Below are 6,578 nucleotides of genomic sequence, written 5' to 3' on the forward strand. Positions count from 1 at the left end.
CCCAAAGGTGTGGACGGAGTCGGCGAAGACTATCCACCCTCTTCCTACGGTGGAGTCCTATCTGTCCCGAGTGCAGGGGGGCTTACCTAAGGGTCCCTGTTCGGGCGCCATATGTTGAGGTCCAACCCCAGCAGGTCCAGGGGTCCCCAAAGGTGTGGACGGAGTCGGCGAAGAAGGAATGACACAGAGACAGCCTTCAGTTGATCAGCAGCCTAGCCAGGATCTCTATCCAGGAACTCCAGCCAAGTTCTGGTCAGGATCTCCAGCCAGGTTCTGTGTCCATGTTCTCCAGTCAGGTTCTATCCAGGTTCTTTCGCCATGTTCTGTCTAGGTTCTCCAGCCAAGTTCTGTAGCCAGGTTCCGTCCAGGATCTTTTGCCATGTTCTCTTCCTAGGTTCTGTCTCTAGGTTCTGTGTAGGATCTCCAGCCAAGTCCTGTCTCTAGGTTCTGTGTCTAGGTTCTGTCTCTAGGTTCTGTCTGTAGGTTCTGTCTCTAGGTTCTGTGTAGGATCTCCAGCCAAGTCCTGTCTCTAGGTTCTGTGTCTAGGTTCTGTCTCTAGGTTCTGTCTGTAGGTTCTGTCTCTAGGTTCTGTGTAGGATCTCCAGCCAAGTCCTGTCTCTAGGTTCTGTGTCTAGGTTCTGTCTCTAGGTTCTGTCTGTAGGTTCTGTCTCTAGGTTCTGTGTAGGATCTCCAGCCAAGTCCTGTCTCTAGGTTCTGTGTCTAGGTTCTGTCTCTAGGTTCTGTCTGTAGGTTCTGTCTCTAGGTTCTGTGTAGGATCTCCAGCCAAGTCCTGTCTCTAGGTTCTGTGTCTAGGTTCTGTCTCTAGGTTCTGTCTGTAGGTTCTGTCTCTAGGTTCTGTGTAGGATCTCCAGCCAAGTCCTGTCTCTAGGTTCTGTGTCTAGGTTCTGTCTCTAGGTTCTGTCTGTAGGTTCTGTCTCTAGGTTCTGTGTAGGATCTCCAGCCAAGTCCTGTCTCTAGGTTCTGTGTCTAGGTTCTGTCTCTAGGTTCTGTCTGTAGGTTCTGTCTCTAGGTTCTGTGTAGGATCTCCAGCCAAGTCCTGTCTCTAGGTTCTGTGTCTAGGTTCTGTCTCTAGGTTCTGTCTGTAGGTTCTGTCTCTAGGTTCTGTGTAGGATCTCCAGCCAAGTCCTGTCTCTAGGTTCTGTGTCTAGGTTCTGTCTCTAGGTTCTGTCTGTAGGTTCTGTCTCTAGGTTCTGTGTAGGATCTCCAGCCAAGTCCTGTCTCTAGGTTCTGTGTCTAGGTTCTGTCTCTAGGTTCTGTCTGTAGGTTCTGTCTCTAGGTTCTGTGTCTGGGTTCTGTGTCTAGGATCTCCACAAGTTCTTGATGTTTGCCTGTGCTTAATCATTGTTATTATATTTTATCTGGGATGTATTTGCAGGAATCCTTTAGTCCACTTCCCATCTAAAGGTTGAGATGCAAACAAGATTCCCTATTAAAATCAACCACTGAAACAGGCCCATATAGCCTATAAGAGGTTGCAGGATGCTGAAAGCAAGCAAATGGACGACCATCTGCCAACATCCCATTTTTTTGTGGAACACTCCAAAATAGGTCAACCAGTAAATTAAATACAGTATTAGTAAATTTAATTTCTTTTTTATAATATGTTAACAGAATTAGAAGATAAAACAATAAGTAGAATTTTTAATATTTTCCCACCAAAGCTCAATAGATACTTTCATGGAGACATGCTTTATAGGCTAGACAGTCTACTATATTATTTCCCTGAGTTTAATCAACAAACAAGTTTTTTTTTCTTTTGTTTTTGGCAAATAAATGTAAGGAGAAAAATCAGATAATAAGTGTGCTTACATTTCATTAGCTTAAATTCATATTAGCTACAGGAATATGCATATGTTTTTGTTACTATGGGCCTTCTGAGCAAAAGGAGGGAGAAGCTCAATCTGAAGACTAAAACTGTAGAGCCTTTAAATATTTGTTATTCCAGTTGTCCTGCTTTCCTTCTTTGAAAATTGGCAGCTCTGGAGATCGATGCATTTAGATAGTTAGTTTATGTTAAATCAGCACAATTATCTTGTAAAAATTCTGCATCATAAGTGGTTTGGTAAGCACATTAGCTGATTCACATATTACCCAAGAGGAGACATGTCAACCAGAGGTGCTGATAGATCTAAGTTTTAAATTTTCCAAATACAACAGTCACTTATCTGCATGTTTAGTAGCCGTGTTTGCCATTTTACTCATTATTCACCCGTGATCTAAACTTTTCTTCTTTATTTCTCTTGGTAATGAGAGAATGTAAACACCAATATCTCAGCCATTTAGAGACATTCATAGTATGCCATCTCTACTGATTAGCAAACTTTTTAAAAAAAATTGTATCTACTTTTTCCCTGCTCTATTTTGTGAAAATTCCATTACCATTATTTCCTTCTACTAACAAACTCCATTTGCTTTTTGGCTATTATATTTTCCTTGTCATTCGTAACAAATGGGGCAGAATCTTGTTTAATTTTTTCCCATCTATTCTATTCCTGTCATGCTTTTTTATTTTTTTAAATATATTTTCTTGATTTTTTACAGAGAGGAAGGGAGAGGAACAGAGAGTTAGAAACATCAATGTGAGAGAAACATTGATCAGCTGCCTCCTGCACACCCCCTACCGGGGATGTGCCCGCAACCAAGGCACATGCCCTTGACTAGAATCGAACCTGGGACCCTTCAGTCTGCAGGCTGGCGCTCTATCCACTGAGCCAAACAGGTTAGGGCCCTGTCATGCTTTTATTCCCCCCCTTACATATAGATCTTAAAATAAGTCAAAGGAAGCAGTTCATTAAAAAATTATTTGAATGCTTCTCGCAGCACACAGGCTTTCATCTGGGTGTCAGTTTAGATTCTTCATCTCATTCTTATTCTCCCAATTGGCTCTTTCTCCTAGGATGGAATACAAGGAAACCCTTTAAAATAATCTTCCTTAAAGTCTGATACCCACTGTTATGATCTGTAAAACTAATTTGTATGATAGCCTTCAGTTAACCATGGTAACTGGAAAAATATTGGCCTGTTATAATTAATTGAAAGCTCTTAAAAGCAGCCAGATATCATAAGACACAGCTCTTTATCCTCCACCAAACCTGCTCCAATATTCCAATAAATTACATGCATTCGAGACATAGTATCCTAAACTTTTCCATCTATTTTCCAGTGGGCATGCTAATAGACATTAAATTAATTGAAGGGAGAACGCCAGAAACAATCATAAAAATGGCAGTATAGAGTACTGATAGCAATTCTTAAAAGTAATTACTTCTTGGAAGGAGTGTGTGATTAAGAAATGAGAGACAAGGTGAAGAGGCATTCAATTGCTACTATACCCCCTTCTGTATCAATTTAGTATTTTATAGCAAGCATGTATTTCTGATGGTTTAAAATAATATAAGAAAGGAAGAGAGCATATAAAAAATAATCACCTGTTTAAGTTCAATACTTCTATAAATAACTGTAAAAATTAATTAACTGCCTGGATAAGTAATTAGCTATTTCCAGCAAATAATATATCCTAAAGTTATAGTCAAAACACTAGTGGTTTTTCTGAGTTAAAAATAGCTATATTTAAAATATATTAAATGCACATTTATATTAAGTATACTTACAATATGTTAAAATGTATGTTTGTAAGTCAAATGTATCTTTTACACGTCTTGCATATTATGTTTTAAGGTCATTTTATGGTTGACGTCCATATAGGCTAGTGGTTCTCAACCTTGGCTGCACATTAGAATCACCTGGGAATCTTTTTAAAATCTTGATTTCTGGGCTTCATCCTCCGGAAATTCTGTTTCGTTGTTACTAATGTTGTGGCCCCACCCCATAACAAAGAAACAATTTCCGGAGGATGAGGCCCAGGAATCAGGATTTTAAAAAGATTCCCAGGTGATTCTAATGTGCAGCCAAGGTTGAGAACCACTGATATAGGCAGTAGTTGGATGCCCAGGCATTCAGTTCAGTTCCCACCTACTCTGGATAAAGAAGGAGGGACTTTATCCAGAGCACTTAAACTAGAGGCTCTGACCAGGCACACCTGATCATTGGGATCCTGCCTAAAGTAGAAAAGAGGGCAATTACAGTGAAAATGTGCAGACTAACCAGTGATCTCCTGGTCGCTTCCCTGGTTGCCTTTTAGAACGTTGGCAGGCAGTCTCCTAACCTGCCCCATCCTCACAGGAAAATGGAAAAATCTGGTTGACCCAATGAAATTGTCAGCAAACCCACCCAGCAAAGACCACCAGTTGCTAGAGCCCTATCACACCCCAAAGCTTCCACTCACCTTTATTGCCTTGTTTTTCCATGTGACCATTTTGGCCAGAGATCTCCAGGGTTCACCAACAAGTATGAAAATGCAAGATCAAAACAAACAAATAAAGAAAAAATGCAGAAAAAATAAGAGAAAAGTATAACTAAAATTTCAAGATGTTAGAGGGACTCAATTCCATGAAACAAGAACAAAATGCTATTTTTTTTTAAAAAAAAAGAACATGGAAACAATAAAAAATATCTTATAAAATTAAAAATATGACAGAAATAAATGATCGAAAAAACTTAACCTTCTGTGCCTATTTTCTCAGAAATCAACTGATGTACTCAACCAAAATAAATAAACTAAAACTGAGGAGTACTTGTCAGATAATTCATTTTTGTCCTGATTTACTTGAATCTGTTTATCTATCTAATGTTTTATGTACTATCTTACAAGAATGATATCATACTTTGCATACTGTTTTATAAATCACTTCTCTCACAAATAACATATCAACATCCTCTCATAGCAAGTAATACAGGTCTACAGATTTTCATCACTATTTTAAACCCTGTCTAGTAAGGCTTATAAGCATTATTGCACTTTATTAATCCCAATTTCATTTACATATATGAAATAATGTAGCATATACATTATGGAAGAGTCTTCTTATGAACTGGAATGTTTGAGGGGATCTGTAATACCTCTGCTTTATGACTTCCATGGCCCACACACTGAAAACTACAGCATTACAGGGAAAAACAAGCTCATAAGCAAGGAGCCGAAGTCCCGTAGTCATGTGAAGGTAACACACCACAGGTGCCTTGGTGGAAGTCAGTTTCAGAACAAAGCCCTACAGTGTCTTGAATTCAGAAGGAAAAGGAATCTTAAAACAGCATGATAATGAAAAATAATATAAGAATACCCAGAAAGCCTAGGAGCAAATAGTCTATGAAAAAGATGTTGTCTGTTTATTTTTATTTAGATGGGATTTTTATCTTTAAGATGAACTATTTGAGGGTCTGTTTTTATTAATGCAACACCGATGGGGGTGTGCCTTTATGCTGATTTTTTAGCTCCTCCGGGGATTAAAAGTAAAAGCTACGTGACAATTTAAAACTTGCTTTTCGGCACCTTTTCAAACCCACTACTTTTGCCAATTACATTAAGGTTAGAATTTGCCCGAAGCCAAGAATATGACCCAAAATAAGGCACAGTCTCTGCCCAATATAAACATCACCGAAGACGTCTGCTTTCAACTGCATGAATGGTTTTGTGGTATTTTTCCTAGTTATTCTTCTGGAAAGTCCCTATTAACATTACCAAATAACTCCAGTCCAAGAAAGAAGTCAATCGAGATAATCTGAAGTCCAGAAACCTGGCTCCCACTGATCCAGCACAATCCGTAATGTCTGAGAGCCAAGTAGACCAGAGTAAGATGACACTTCCTGTCCTTCCCTCCTGGCGTCCGCCTCAAACAGGTTTCCTGCCACGAACAGCTGTCATCATAGAGGACTTCCCAATTGCATCCTACCCGGTGCAATATGTGTCAAAAGAAAAGTTATTTTCTCATCAGTCTTGCTACCTTAATACCAAGACAAACACATAATTTCTCCAAGTTGAGAGGTAGGAAGGTCTGATGGCGCAAGCTGCTAACCAGTTACTTGTTGTTTCCGAAACACTCACTTCAGAAGACATATTCTATGTTAATGTCAATTTATACAATAATATTTGAATTTCGCTGGTGATTACTGCCAGTTGAAAATCAAAATCACAAGCATAACACCACTGAAAATATTAAGCTGTAACTGTATCGCCAGCCTCAGAAGAATGCCTGGCACACAGAAGGCACTCAATATATGTTTGTGGAGTCAATGACTATCCACAATAAATAGCAATTTAATAGCCAAAAGAGGAGATATGATTATGCTTGGGGAGTGTGGGGAGGGAGAAATAAAGGGAAAATAAGGGAAGAAAAGGGAAGAAAAAGAAGGCCTTAGAACTAACCATGGGAAACACCTAAAAGAAAGGGTGGACAGAACAAAGAAAGTCTATAAAAACCTGAGTAGGAGAAGCCAGAAAGATAAAGAACCTCCCCCCCACCCCCCTCAATATATGTTTGTGGAGTCAATGACTATCCACAATAAATAGCAATTTAATAGCCAAAAGAGGAGATATGATTATGCTTGGGGAGTGTGGGGAGGGAGAAATAAAGGGAAAATAAGGGAAGAAAAGGGAAGAAAAAGAAGGCCTTAGAACTAACCATGGGAAACACCTAAAAGAAAGGGTGGACAGAACAAAG

General features: G+C 39.3%; 1 long non-coding RNA gene across 1 annotated transcript in view; it reads right to left on the reverse strand.

Moving 5' to 3' along the window:
• Positions 1-5,674, reverse strand: part of LOC106726442 — an 11,281-nt gene extending 5,607 nt beyond the window's left edge. The window contains exons 1-2 of the long non-coding RNA XR_001362513.1: positions 5,600-5,674; positions 4,307-4,349 (exon numbers count right to left, since the gene is read on the reverse strand). This is a non-coding gene — a long non-coding RNA (uncharacterized LOC106726442). The remainder of the gene's footprint in view (positions 1-4,306; positions 4,350-5,599) is intronic.
• Between the last annotated feature and the right edge of the window lie 904 nt (positions 5,675-6,578).

This window comes from Myotis brandtii, unplaced genomic scaffold, assembly GCF_000412655.1.
Source record: "Myotis brandtii unplaced genomic scaffold, ASM41265v1 scaffold266, whole genome shotgun sequence".
In the NCBI taxonomy this organism is placed as follows: Eukaryota; Metazoa; Chordata; class Mammalia; order Chiroptera; family Vespertilionidae; genus Myotis; species Myotis brandtii.